This window comes from Notolepis coatsorum (genome assembly GCF_963971535.1).
Source record: "Notolepis coatsorum genome assembly, chromosome: 1".
In the NCBI taxonomy this organism is placed as follows: domain Eukaryota; kingdom Metazoa; phylum Chordata; class Actinopteri; order Aulopiformes; family Paralepididae; genus Notolepis; species Notolepis coatsorum.
In genome coordinates, this window is record NC_140165.1 from 172,116,183 (window position 1) to 172,131,002 (window position 14,820).

Below are 14,820 nucleotides of genomic sequence, written 5' to 3' on the forward strand. Positions count from 1 at the left end.
CTAGAAACATATACAGCAGTACATGTAAAGAGATTATCTCCACAATAGAAACATATAGTAATTGTAAAGCGATCATCTCCACACTAGAAACATATACAGCAGTACATGTAAAGAGATCATCTCCACACTAGAAACATATACAGCAGTACATGTAAAGAGATCATCTCCACACTAGAAACATATAGTAATTGTAAAGAGATCATCTCCACACTAGAAACATATACAGCAGTACATGTAAAGAGATTATCTCCACAATAGAAACATACATGTAAAAGAGATTAACCCATAATGGAAAGCATATGTAAAGAGATAACCCTTAAAAGAAACATATGCAATGAGGTTAACCCTTTAAATGCAACCCAGACCGGGGAAAGACAACATGAACAGAGGCAACAAAGCATTAAAAGTATTAATCATAGCATTAATAGTATCCAGCAAACCTAGGCGTAAATGCCTGAGAAGGTTCAGTATCTGGAGTTGCTGCGTTCGGCCACCAGAGGGCGGCAGAAAACAACTGTTCACATTGTTCAGGAAGAAACCCCGGCTGGGACCACGACAAACGCAAGAGACACCGGTCTCGAATCCGGCTGTCGGCGTTGCCTCCGGCTTGGGCCGGCCGTCATACTGGCTCAATTGGCAGAGTCAGCGGGAGGGGAGTCGATGGGTGGTAGTCTGGTCGTTGTAAACAGCGACTCCTACAGGTCGGTCAGGGCGCCTGCACAGCAAAAGACAGGAAATAGCGGGGGCAGTGTGAGCCTCCCACACGTTACACCTCGCCAATGAGAGTCGGCGCTGGCAGGTGAAAAGAAGTGACTGGCTGCCTCCACATGTATCGGAGGGGACATGTGATGGGCTTCTATCCTCCCTACGGCCGGCCAGTGGGGGGCACATGCGAGCAACGTTCAGGACAGGGGAGGGAGAATTGGCACGAGAGGAAAAATTGGGATGGGAGAAAAAGTAGGCAAAAAAAAAGGAAGCAATACACACACACGTCATAGACCTTTTCATTAATTCACTATGTATTCCACATAGACAGCAGCACCACCAACAACAACAACAACAACAACAACACACTTCCGTGCAGCATAATGTGAACATAAAGAATACAGTCTAAACTCTCTGTAATCATGACCTCAATGGCGAGATCGCGCTGCACTCACACAAGCGTGTTGGCACCATGAACGTTTGCCCCCTCTGCCCTAGTCGAGGCACAGTACTTCCAGGCCGTGCAATAGTGAGGACTTGACCTTCTGGTGAATTCCAGACGTCGCTTCCCATGAACAGCTGCACAAGTACAGTGCAAATGTAACAGTAATAAAGTAGTAAAGTGCAACAGTAATATACAATGTACAGGCGATTAAACTGGTTATAAAATATATAAATACTACTGAGTGCAGTGCTAATCAAATGTATGTACAGCGTTGTAATATTAATATGTACAGTGATACAAGTATAAAGACAATATAGTAGTCATACTTGGCAGCACCAAGTCCACTCTCAAAGAGCACCTACGGGAGACTGTAATTCGAAACTGGCCCCTGTAAATGTCCAAACCCAACCCCCTCCAATGTACAGTTCCCACCCCCCCACCCCACCCCACCTACCCAACCCCCCAATGATGAATTGATTGTGTGTATTGAGCCGTACTGTATTGTACCCATTCTGCAATCTGTTAATAAAATGTTCAATCAATCAATCAATCAATCAATCAATCAATCAATCAATCAATCAATCAATCAATCAATCAATCAATCAAGCAGTTTAACTTTGGTGAATTGGTGAAGGAGCGAGTAAAGGTAAGGAATATGTACAGATATAGATACAGTATCTACAGATATGCAAAAAGGATTATATGTAAAGACAGATGTGGATATATATATATATATATATATATCCATATATATATATATCCATATATTATATATATATATATATATATATATATATAATAGTGCTGTTTCTATATATATATATATTCATTATTATCATATATATATATATATATATATATATATATATATATATATATATATATAATTTATATATATATATATGATAATAATGAATATATATATAGAAACAGCACTATTGTACAGAGTTATATGGGTAAACTATAGTATGAGGTGGGTAGTTAAGATTATTACTATGATTACAGTGCAACGCAGTTATAGACAGTGAGAGCAGTAGGTAGGTATAAATTGAGTATAGGCAACAGAGTTCAAAGTCATACAGTCTGGGTTACGGAGCCGAGGGTGTTGTAGGCAATAGAGTGCAAAGGCACATCCGGGTACCCAGGCTGTGAGCAAAATGAATCACTGTTCCCTAATTAGTATTTCCCAGTATATAGGGTAATCTATTGAGCAGGGGCGGACCTAGCACATTTGGCGCCCTAGGCGAGATTCACCACTTTTCTTTTTTTTGTAATTTTCTTTTTTTTATGGCTTTTGCCTCTTCATAGTTCTCTAACGTTAGTCTTTCTTTCCTCAACGCTCAATTCTATAAACACTTGACCGATACCCATCAATGCACAGCGCTCTAGCATGTTCTGACTGTGAACACCTAAAGCTGAGGCTCAGACCGACCGGCCGTTTTAGATTTTTGGCTCATTTTCCCTTATGTTAGAATTTTTTTTATGTAAAAATAATGGTTGCCGATATAGAGGGGGGCGCCAAAACTGCACAGAGAAAAAAAAATTACAAATTAAAAATTAAAAAAAGAATAAAAAAAAAAATTCTTTTTTTTTGGTGTCCCCGTCTGGGTGGCGCTCTAGGCGACCGCCTATATCGCCTGTAGGAAGGTCCGCCCCTGCTATTGAGGCACCTACTTAGTAGTCATCTGAATAAACACACTCAGATAAAGGATAAAACACTAATCACACATCATCTACTGCAGCGGTTCTCAACAGGGGTGCCGCAGAGAGCTGCCAGGGGTGCCTTGAGATTTAAAAAAAATAGTTTTTTTTTGGATTACAGAAAATGATCACTAAAGTGCTATCTGTTGCAGCTGCACTGTTTTACATGAAAATACCATATTTGGATACGTTTGACCATTTCTCAAAATCTGAAAATCATTATTTAATAAAACACAGAAAAGGATCACCAAGTTACTCTGGATACAAAAAAACCTTTACAGACAACATTGAGACAAAGCTTCCTGACACATCTCCATCCAAACTCTTGGAAGAACTCACTGAAATCTCATCTGATACCACCTGGAGAGCTCGTTTCAGAGTGTGGTGCTGAGTACCAAGTATCTCATGATGCTGCAGTTAAGGTGTTGATACCATTCAGCACCACATATCTGTGTGAAGCTGGCTTTTCATCCATGACAGCTCTGAAAACAAAATGTAGGGCCAAGTTGAGCCTTGAGGATGACATGCGTGTTGCCTTGTCAAAGATCTCCCCACGTATTGACCGTATTATTAGCCAGCAGCAGCAGACCTCGCATTGAGCTAGAAATGTCCACTGAGTGAACGCGTGCTTATTTTCTGTATTTATTTATATTTTTTGAGAAATGGTAACTTGGTGATCCTTTTCTGTATTTAAAAAAAATACATGATTTTCTGTTTTTGAGAAATGGTCACACTTATCCAAATATGCTATTTTTATGGACAAGTGTGCAGCTGTGTCAGTGTCCTCTCCCTCCCCAGTGTCCTCTCCCTCCTCAGTGTCCTCTCCCTCCTCAGTGTCAGTGTCCTCTCCCTCCTCAGTGTCCTCTCCCTCCTCAGTGTCAGTGTCCTCTCCCTCCTCAGTGTCCTCTCCCTCCTCAGTGTCCTCTCCCTCCTCAGTGTCCTCAGTGTCCTCTCCCTCCTCAGTGTCCTCTCCCTCCTCAGTGTCAGTGTCCTCTCCCTCCTCTGTGTCAGTGTCCTCTCCCTCCTCAGTGTCCTCTCCCTCCTCAGTGTCCTCTCCCTCCTCAGTGTCCTCTCCCTCCTCAGTGTCCTCTCCCTCCTCACTGTCCTCTCCCTCCTCAGTGTCCTCTCCCTCCTCAGTGTCCTCTCCCTCCTCAGTGTCCTCTCCCTCCTCAGTGTCCTCTCCCTCCTCAGTGTCAGTGTCCTCTCCCTCCTCAGTGTCCTCTCCCTCCTCAGTGTCCTCTCCCTCCTCAGTGTCCTCTCCCTCCTCAGTGTCCTCTCCCTCCTCAGTGTCCTCTCCCTCCTCAGTGTCCTCTCCCTCCTCAGTGTCCTCTCCCTCCTCAGTGTCAGTGTCCTCTCCCTCCTCTGTGTCAGTGTCCTCTCCCTCCTCAGTGTCCTCTCCCTCCTCAGTGTCCTCTCCCTCCTCAGTGTCCTCTCCCTCCTCAGTGTCCTCTCCCTCCTCAGTGTCCTCTCCCTCCTCAGTGTCCTCTCCCTCCTCAGTGTCCTCTCCCTCCTCAGTGTCCTCTCCCTCCTCAGTGTCCTCTCCCTCCTCAGTGTCCTCTCCCTCCTCACTGTCCTCTCCCTCCTCAGTGTCCTCTCCCTCCTCAGTGTCAGTGTCCTCTCCCTCCTCAGTGTCCTCTCCCTCCTCAGTGTCCTCTCCCTCCTCAGTGTCCTCTCCCTCCTCAGTGTCCTCTCCCTCCTCACTGTCCTCTCCCTCCTCAGTGTCCTCTCCCTCCTCAGTGTCCTCTCCCTCCTCAGTGTCCTCTCCCTCCTCAGTGTCCTCTCCCTCCTCAGTGTCAGTGTCCTCTCCCTCCTCAGTGTCAGTGTCCTCTCCCTCCTCAGTGTCCTCTCCCTCCTCAGTGTCAGTGTCCTCTCCCTCCTCAGTGTCCTCTCCCTCCTCAGTGTCAGTGTCCTCTCCCTCCTCAGTGTCCTCTCCCTCCTCAGTGTCCTCTCCCTCCTCAGTGTCCTCTCCCTCCTCAGTGTCCTCTCCCTCCTCAGTGTCAGTGTCCTCACCCTCCTCAGTGTCAGTGTCCTCTCCCTCCTCAGTGTCCTCTCCCTCCTCTGTGTCAGTGTCCTCTCCCTCCTCAGTGTCCTCTCCCTCCTCAGTGTCCTCTCCCTCCTCAGTGTCCTCTCCCTCCTCAGTGTCAGTGTCCTCTCCCTCCTCAGTGTCCTCTCCCTCCTCAGTGTCAGTGTCCTCTCCCTCCTCAGTGTCCTCTCCCTCCTCAGTGTCCTCTCCCTCCTCAGTGTCCTCAGTGTCCTCTCCCTCCTCAGTGTCCTCTCCCTCCTCAGTGTCAGTGTCCTCTCCCTCCTCTGTGTCAGTGTCCTCTCCCTCCTCAGTGTCCTCTCCCTCCTCAGTGTCCTCTCCCTCCTCACTGTCCTCTCCCTCCTCAGTGTCCTCTCCCTCCTCAGTGTCCTCTCCCTCCTCAGTGTCCTCTCCCTCCTCAGTGTCCTCTCCCTCCTCAGTGTCAGTGTCCTCTCCCTCCTCAGTGTCCTCTCCCTCCTCAGTGTCCTCTCCCTCCTCAGTGTCCTCTCCCTCCTCAGTGTCCTCTCCCTCCTCAGTGTCCTCTCCCTCCTCAGTGTCCTCTCCCTCCTCAGTGTCCTCTCCCTCCTCAGTGTCAGTGTCCTCTCCCTCCTCTGTGTCAGTGTCCTCTCCCTCCTCAGTGTCCTCTCCCTCCTCAGTGTCCTCTCCCTCCTCAGTGTCCTCTCCCTCCTCAGTGTCCTCTCCCTCCTCAGTGTCCTCTCCCTCCTCAGTGTCCTCTCCCTCCTCAGTGTCCTCTCCCTCCTCAGTGTCCTCAGTGTCCTCTCCCTCCTCACTGTCCTCTCCCTCCTCTGTGTCAGTGTCCTCTCCCTCCTCAGTGTCCTCTCCCTCCTCAGTGTCCTCTCCCTCCTCAGTGTCCTCTCCCTCCTCACTGTCCTCTCCCTCCTCAGTGTCCTCTCCCTCCTCAGTGTCAGTGTCCTCTCCCTCCTCAGTGTCCTCTCCCTCCTCAGTGTCCTCTCCCTCCTCAGTGTCCTCTCCCTCCTCAGTGTCCTCTCCCTCCTCACTGTCCTCTCCCTCCTCAGTGTCCTCTCCCTCCTCAGTGTCCTCTCCCTCCTCAGTGTCCTCTCCCTCCTCAGTGTCCTCTCCCTCCTCAGTGTCAGTGTCCTCTCCCTCCTCAGTGTCAGTGTCCTCTCCCTCCTCAGTGTCCTCTCCCTCCTCAGTGTCAGTGTCCTCTCCCTCCTCAGTGTCCTCTCCCTCCTCAGTGTCAGTGTCCTCTCCCTCCTCAGTGTCCTCTCCCTCCTCAGTGTCCTCTCCCTCCTCAGTGTCCTCTCCCTCCTCAGTGTCCTCTCCCTCCTCAGTGTCAGTGTCCTCACCCTCCTCAGTGTCAGTGTCCTCTCCCTCCTCTGTGTCAGTGTCCTCTCCCTCCTCTGTGTCAGTGTCCTCTCCCTCCTCAGTGTCCTCTCCCTCCTCAGTGTCCTCTCCCTCCTCTGTGTCAGTGTCCTCTCCCTCCTCAGTGTCCTCTCCCTCCTCAGTGTCCTCTCCCTCCTCAGTGTCAGTGTCCTCTCCCTCCTCAGTGTCAGTGTCCTCTCCCTCCTCAGTGTCCTCTCCCTCCTCAGTGTCAGTGTCCTCTCCCTCCTCAGTGTCCTCTCCCTCCTCAGTGTCAGTGTCCTCTCCCTCCTCAGTGTCCTCTCCCTCCTCAGTGTCCTCTCCCTCCTCAGTGTCCTCTCCCTCCTCAGTGTCCTCTCCCTCCTCAGTGTCCTCTCCCTCCTCAGTGTCCTCTCCCTCCTCAGTGTCCTCAGTGTCCTCTCCCTCCTCAGTGTCCTCTCCCTCCTCAGTGTCAGTGTCCTCTCCCTCCTCAGTGTCAGTGTCCTCTCCCTCCTCAGTGTCCTCTCCCTCCTCAGTGTCAGTGTCCTCTCCCTCCTCAGTGTCCTCTCCCTCCTCAGTGTCAGTGTCCTCTCCCTCCTCAGTGTCCTCTCCCTCCTCAGTGTCCTCTCCCTCCTCAGTGTCCTCTCCCTCCTCAGTGTCCTCTCCCTCCTCTGTGTCAGTGTCCTCTCCCTCCTCAGTGTCAGTGTCCTCTCCCTCCTCAGTGTCCTCTCCCTCCTCAGTGTCAGTGTCCTCTACCTCCTCAGTGTCCTCTCCCTCCTCAGTGTCCTCTCCCTCCTCTGTGTCAGTGTCCTCTCCCTCCTCAGTGTCAGTGTCCTCTCCCTCCTCAGTGTCCTCTCCCTCCTCAGTGTCAGTGTCCTCTCCCTCCTCAGTGTCCTCTCCCTCCTCAGTGTCCTCTCCCTCCTCAGTGTCAGTGTCCTCACCCTCCTCAGTGTCAGTGTCCTCTCCCTCCTCTGTGTCAGTGTCCTCTCCCTCCTCTGTGTCAGTGTCCTCTCCCTCCTCAGTGTCCTCTCCCTCCTCAGTGTCCTCTCCCTCCTCTGTGTCAGTGTCCTCTCCCTCCTCAGTGTCAGTGTCCTCTCCCTCCTCAGTGTCCTCTCCCTCCTCAGTGTCAGTGTCCTCTCCCTCCTCAGTGTCCTCTCCCTCCTCAGTGTCAGTGTCCTCTCCCTCCTCAGTGTCCTCTCCCTCCTCAGTGTCCTCTCCCTCCTCAGTGTCCTCTCCCTCCTCAGTGTCCTCTCCCTCCTCAGTGTCCTCTCCCTCCTCAGTGTCCTCTCCCTCCTCAGTGTCCTCTCCCTCCTCAGTGTCAGTGTCCTCTCCCTCCTCAGTGTCAGTGTCCTCTCCCTCCTCAGTGTCCTCTCCCTCCTCAGTGTCCTCTCCCTCCTCAGTGTCCTCTCCCTCCTCAGTGTCCTCTCCCTCCTCAGTGTCCTCTCCCTCCTCAGTGTCCTCTCCCTCCTCAGTGTCCTCTCCCTCCTCAGTGTCCTCTCCCTCCTCAGTGTCCTCTCCCTCCTCAGTGTCCTCTCCCTCCTCAGTGTCCTCTCCCTCCTCAGTGTCCTCTCCCTCCTCTGTGTCAGTGTCCTCTCCCTCCTCAGTGTCCTCTCCCTCCTCAGTGTCCTCTCCCTCCTCAGTGTCCTCTGCCTCCTCAGTGTCCTCTCCCTCCTCAGTGTCCTCTCCCTCCTCAGTGTCCTCTCCCTCCTCAGTGTCCTCTCCCTCCTCAGTGTCCTCTCCCTCCTCTGTGTCAGTGTCCTCTCCCTCCTCAGTGTCAGTGTCCTCTCCCTCCTCTGTTCCAAACAAGGCGGTGACTTCACAAGGTCCTTTGAATGGTAAACTAGTGTTACCTTACGAAACTGTACCTAATCTTATCTTTTTTTTTATCTTCTTTTTTTGGCATTTTATCTTCTTTATTTTAAGATATGGGGGGAGGACATTCGGCAGGGGTCGCCGGGCCGGGGAGTCGAGCCCGGGACGGCCTTGTTGCACTGCAGTGCGTTGCGTGGTGCGCCCCCCCCCTAATCTTATCTCAAACGGCGTGACAAGTGATAAGTTGCAGCGACTAAACACCTTGTAGGTTCTGTTAGAGGTCGTCCCACTTCCTCACGGCTCTCGCTGGGTCAGCTATGCGCTGCGACCCCGTCTCTTCCAGTACAACTCATAACACACACGGTGAAGAAGAAGAAGGTCATCGTGTTTCGTAGCTACGAGGCTATAATGACACCCTGTACTGTGTTTCTCCACATTAGTATTACAGGGGAACTACGCCCAATTTAAAGGGGAACTATTTTACTATTTCTTTCACTATTTGGGCACTTTTACACAATTCCTGTGAGTTTATGGAACACCTCTGTAATTATAAATTTTTTTAATTCATTGTTTTGTATTTCTAATCAAGTCCTCAAAAACAGCATTTTTCTACCTGAAGATCTTAAGCCGTTTTGAGGCTGGGCTCCTAAACCACTGTGTGGCCCGGCGGCATCTGCCACATTATCATGCAGCTGTGTCTCTCTGACATCACAGATCATCACATTTTCAGATGACTCAGTTCAGTGAGGGTGAATATTGTGAGAGGAGAATTGGAAGAATGCGCCAATATGAGAATTAGAGACATAGATCATATTAATATAAGTCCACATAGCTAGGAAACAATGCTAAACACTGAAAAAGGCCATTTATAAGATAGTTCCCCTTTAAGACTTCATTAATGTCACGCCTATGGTCAAAATAAAGTCTAAATATATTAGTGAACGTGAACAACCAAGAGTGCTAGCACTCAAACGTACAATGTCACCAGGTACAGTATAACGTGTAACAATCTGTCAGTCCTGCCCAGCAATGGACTGTCCTCTTCTCTCCCAGGTCTCCCACTTCTCACAACGTGCCACTAGGGGTGGGACGATACATCGATCCAGATCGATACATCGATGTAATTATCAACAATCGAATCGGATCGATGCGATGTAATAAGATCGATTCATATCGATACTCTTATTTTGAAAATCCTGTGGCGAGTCTCATATCCGCCCAAGAACAACAGCAGTAGCTCCGTGTGTGTAGATGTTACAGCATAGCATTCTCCCTTTCTGTGTGTGTGTGTGTGCGCGCGTCTTTGGAAAGACCAGATGAGGTCAGAGGAGTTTGATGTTTAAATGTTATTTAAACATAAACAATATAATACATAATAAATGTAGGCCTATACATGATCATGCAACATCAACAAATTGTTGTAGGAACGGTTTGGGAGAGGGAGGTTGTGAGTTTTGAGTTCCAAAAAATGTAGCTTAAAGTTTAAAGCTCAATATATAAAAACGTGGCACTTTACAGTGAACAGGAGGTCTATTTGTATTAAAAACAATAGATTGATTTTCCTTTAAATGACTGGAAGAGCTCAAAAATACAAATGTCAAATGATATTTTCATTACCTTTTTTTTGTTGATCTAAATGTTACTGATTGTGTTAAATGGGCATATGATATCATCTCATATCGATCGCAGGCATCTGAATCTAATCGTATCGTATTGTATCGTGAGAGACTTTGTGATATCGGCAAATATCGTATCGTTGTCCAAAGAATCGATATCGTATCGTATCATGATGAAACTGGTGATTCCCACCCCTACGTGCCACCCACCTCTGCCACGGACATTATTATGCCTCTCAGTGTTCTTTCTGTTCTCTGTCTGTGCCCCCTCTCTCTCCCGCCCATTCATGTTCCCCTGTTAGTTTAGTATTTTCATGTATTACAGATGCAGCCCTCGGGTGTCTCAGCTCTAGGGCGGAGTGTGTGTGCACCGGGTTAACCCTTTCACTGCCACACGACAGCCGGTTAACCCTTCCACTGTGACAATACAGAAGGTTAGCCCTTTACTATCACACAACCGACGGCGATGCTCCATCATTAGCATCATTAGCTCCGCGGATGTGTGATAGTAAAGGGTTAACCTTCTGTCGTGTGGCCAGTGAAAGGGTTAACGGTAACGGTGACCAGGGCCGTTTCTAGCTTTTTGGGGGCCCAATGCGAAATGTTGTTTGTGAAACTATGGTGGGGGATTCCAAACAAAGTGCAGAAACGCTGCTGTTTATAAACAAGAGAGCTCTGTCATTGAAGTGGGAAAAGTGATTCTTGAATCAAGATGACTATGTGAAAAGCGACAATAGCATTAAACAGCAGCGTTTCTGCACTCAGAAGATTGAAAGCGGCAGTCAAGTCCATGCCGCGCGCGCGTCAACACACAGGCAGCGGCAGAGGCAGAGCGGTGGATAGGGGGGCGGGTCACGTGGCGGTCGCGGCCAATCAGAGGAACCCAGAAACCGAATTCCGTTGCGGAAAGGATACACGCTGCCAGGAGAACCACCACTCTCTCAGTGTTAACGAGACCAAGGAGCTGATTGTGGGGAGAGAGGCCGGACCCCATCAACATCGATGGGTCAACTGTGCAGAGAGTTAGCAGCTTCGAGGTCCTCTGCGTCCACATCGCTGAGTGAGGACCCCACCTGGGCTGAGCTCTCACCACAACACCTCTTCACCTGGGCTGGGCTCTCACCACAACACCTCTTCACCTGGGCTGTGCTCTCACCACAACACCTCTTCACCTGGGCTGTGCTCTCACCACAACACCTCTTCACCTGGGCTGTGCTCTCACCACAACACCTCTTCACCTGGGCTGTGCTCTCACCACAACACCTCTTCACCTGGGCTGTGCTCTCACCACAACACCTCTTCACCTGGGCTGTGCTCTCACCACAACACCTCTTCACCTGGGCTGTGCTCTCACCACAACACCTCTTCACCTGGGCTGTGCTCTCACCACAACACCTCTTCACCTGGGCTGTGCTCTCACCACAACACCTCTTCACCTGGGCTGTGCTCTCACCACAACACCTCTTCACCTGGGCTGTGCTCTCACCACAACACCTCTTCACCTGGGCTGGGCTCTCACCACAACACCTCTTCACCTGGGCTGTGCTCTCACCACAACACCTCTTCACCTGGGCTGTGCTCTCACCACAACACCTCTTCACCTGGGCTGTGCTCTCACCACAACACCTCTTCACCTGGGCTGTGCTCTCACCACAACACCTCTTCACCTGGGCTGGGCTCTCACCACAACACCTCTTCACCTGGGCTGTGCTCTCACCACAACACCTCTTCACCTGGGCTGTGCTCTCACCACAACACCTCTTCACCTGGGCTGTGCTCTCACCACAACACCTCTTCACCTGGGCTGGGCTCTCACCACAACACCTCTTCACCTGGGCTGTGCTCTCACCACAACACCTCTTCACCTGGGCTGTGCTCTCACCACAACACCTCTTCACCTGGGCTGTGCTCTCACCACAACACCTCTTCACCTGGGCTGTGCTCTCACCACAACACCTCTTCACCTGGGCTGTGCTCTCACCACAACACCTCTTCACCTGGGCTGTGCTCTCACCACAACACCTCTTCACCTGGGCTGAGCTCTCACCACAACACCTCTTCACCTGGGCTGTGCTCTCACCACAACACCTCTTCACCTGGGCTGTGCTCTCACCACAACACCTCTTCCATCTCAGGCAACTGAAGAAATTCAGCTTTTGGCCCCAGATCCTACGAGGCCCTTCTACAGAGACACAACCGAGATCATCCCGACTGGATGAATCACCGCCTGGTATAGGAACTGCTCTGCCCCCAGAGGCTACAGAGGGAACTGCTCTGCCCCCAGAGGCTACAGAGGGAACTGCTCTGCCCCCAGAGGCTACAGAGGGAACTGCTCTGCCCCCAGAGGTTACAGAGGGAACTGCTCTGCCCCCAGAGGCTACAGAGGGAACTGCTCTGCCCCCAGAGGTTACAGAGGGAACTGCTCTGCCCCCAGAGGGTACAGAGGGAACTGCTCTGCCCCAAAGGTTACAGAGGGAACTGCTCTGCCCCCAGAGGTTACAGATGGAACTGCTCTGCCCCCAGAGGTTACAGAGGGAACTGCTCTGCCCCCAGAGGGTACAGAGGGAACTGCTCTGCACTCAGAGGATACAGGAGGGAACTGCTCTGCCCCCAGTGGGTACAGGGGGAACTGCTCTGCACTCAGAGGATACAGAGGGAACTGCTCTGCCCCCAGAGGCTACAGAGGGAACTGCTCTGCCCCCAGAGGCTACAGAGGGAACTGCTCTGCCCCCAGAGGTTACAGAGGGAACTGCTCTGCCCCCAGAGGCTACAGAGGGAACTGCTCTGCCCCCAGAGGTTACAGAGGGAACTGCTCTGCCCCCAGAGGGTACAGAGGGAACTGCTCTGCCCCAAAGGTTACAGAGGGAACTGCTCTGCCCCCAGAGGTTACAGAGGGAACTGCTCTGCCCCCAGAGGTTACAGAGGGAACTGCTCTGCCCCCAGAGGGTACAGAGGGAACTGCTCTGCACTCAGAGGATACAGAGGGAACTGCTCTGCCCCCAGTGGGTACAGGGGGAACTGCTCTGCACTCAGAGGATACAGAGGGAACTGCTCTGCCCCCAGAGGTTACAGAGGGAACTGCTCTGCACTCAGAGGATACAGAGGGAACTGCTCTGCCCCCAGAGGCTACAGAGGGAACTGCTCTTCCCCCAGAGGGTACAGGGGGAACTGCTCTGCCCCCAGAGGTTACAGAGGGAACTGCTCTGCACTAAGAGGATACAGAGGGAACTGCTCTGCCCCCAGAGGGTACAGGGGTAACTGCTCTGCACTCAGAGGATACAGAGGGAACTGCTCTGCCCCCAGAGGTTACAGAGGGAACTGCTCGGCGACGCGGCAGCAGCAGAGCGGAGCTCGGCCGCGGAGCGGCAGAGCGGAGCTCATTATATGCCAGTAACCGCCCCTTATTCAGTATCCAGAAATAGCTCAATTGGCAAAGCTGCATGGCTATGGCTTGTTGCTCGCTAGTTCGATTCCCTTCAATTTCTTTTTTTTTACGTGCATTCGCATTCTTTCGCCGTTAAGTTTAGGCATAACTTTAAGCATTGTTTCGGAGTTGGTTAAGGTTAGGCATTGTTTCGGAGTTGCTTAAGGTTAGAAGGGTTAAGTTTAGGCGCTGTTAAGGAGCTGGTTAAGGTTAGAGTTTGACTTAGAGAATGGCAATAGACAGCCTATTTCCGCGCTGCAGCGCGAGGCAATAGACAGCCTATTTCCGCGCTGCCGCTCTCTCGCGCTGCCGTGGTCACATGGGCGTATTGGCCAATCAGAGAAACGCTAAACACAAGTTGGTTGCCTAAAATATTCACGCATCCAGGATATATACAATGGACGGTGTGTCAGCCAAGACCCCAACCAGCCCAACCATGGACTCATCACAGGCTCCCTGCACTGAGTCACAACTCTCATTATTGTATTATAATTTAGTGCTTTTTTATAGTTGTTCTGCTGCTACTTTGCACACACTGCACCCATACTGTGATCATATTATTACAATCTAGTGCATTTGTATCCTTGTTTATGCTGCCACTTTGCCATACTGTGATTGTTGTATTATAATTATATATTATAATATATACTGCTTTGCTGCTATTTGTATACAATTGCAATTGCTTCTGTTTTTGTCCTATTTTATTGTTGTCACTCTTTTATGCTGTAAATTATAAATTATGTGACCAATAAATGTATTTTTTTTATCCACTTTTTCTCCCATTTTTTTCTATTTTTCTCCCATCCCAATTTCGTATTTCCAATTCTCCCCTCCCCTGTCTCGAACGCTGCTAGACCATGCCTCCCACTGGTCGGCTGCAGTGAGGACCAAGCCTTGCATCACGTGTCCCCTCCGGTACACGAGGAGGCAGCTGTCGCATCTTTTCACCTGCGCAGCTCGATCTCTCAGTGGCGAGGAATAAAGCGTGGGAGGCTCACGCTGCCCCCAATACTTCCTGATTCTGCTGTACAGGCGCACCAACCGACCTGTACGTCCAATCCCCACCCACCGGCTTTCCCACCCCCTAATACTGCCAATTGTGTTAGTATGAACGACCAGCCAAGCCGGTAGCAACGCCGAGAGCTGGGCTCGATACCAGCATCTCCTGCGTTAGTGGCGAGCGCCTTGCCCACTGCGCCACTCAGTCGCCCTTGACCAATAAATGTCTGAATCTGAACGATGAGCTGGGAATTCCTATGAAATCACACAACCTAGAATCTATTTTTATCAACAAAACAAAGATGAATGTGTTTCAGTGGAGGCTGGCAAGGCAACGTAACTGTAACTGTATTCTCCACTCCTGGTTATAGGAGGAGGAACTTCATTCTTGATTATGTAAAAAAGATCATCATGCATATATATATATATATATGTACATTTCTTGAGAAGAAAAGAGTTACTATTATGAAGAAAATGAAATGTATAGAAATTAAATTATGGAGCCGCTAGACTCTAGAAAGAAAGAGAGGAGGAGAGGGGAGAGAGATTACAGAACACTTTGTTAACAAAGCAGTTATGTAATAGTCTGGACATATCTAACTTGGGAAAATAAAGGTATGTTACAGGTTAACAGAGCAGTCGGTCTTCAGGGGCGTTCTGAACCGGAAATAATTGGTTCGGAACGTGAAAAGTCGCTGCTCAGCTGGAACCGAAAATTTGTTGTTTTTTCCTTGCAAACCGTGACATCATCAGTGGGCGTGTCATATTCTAGCCTGTC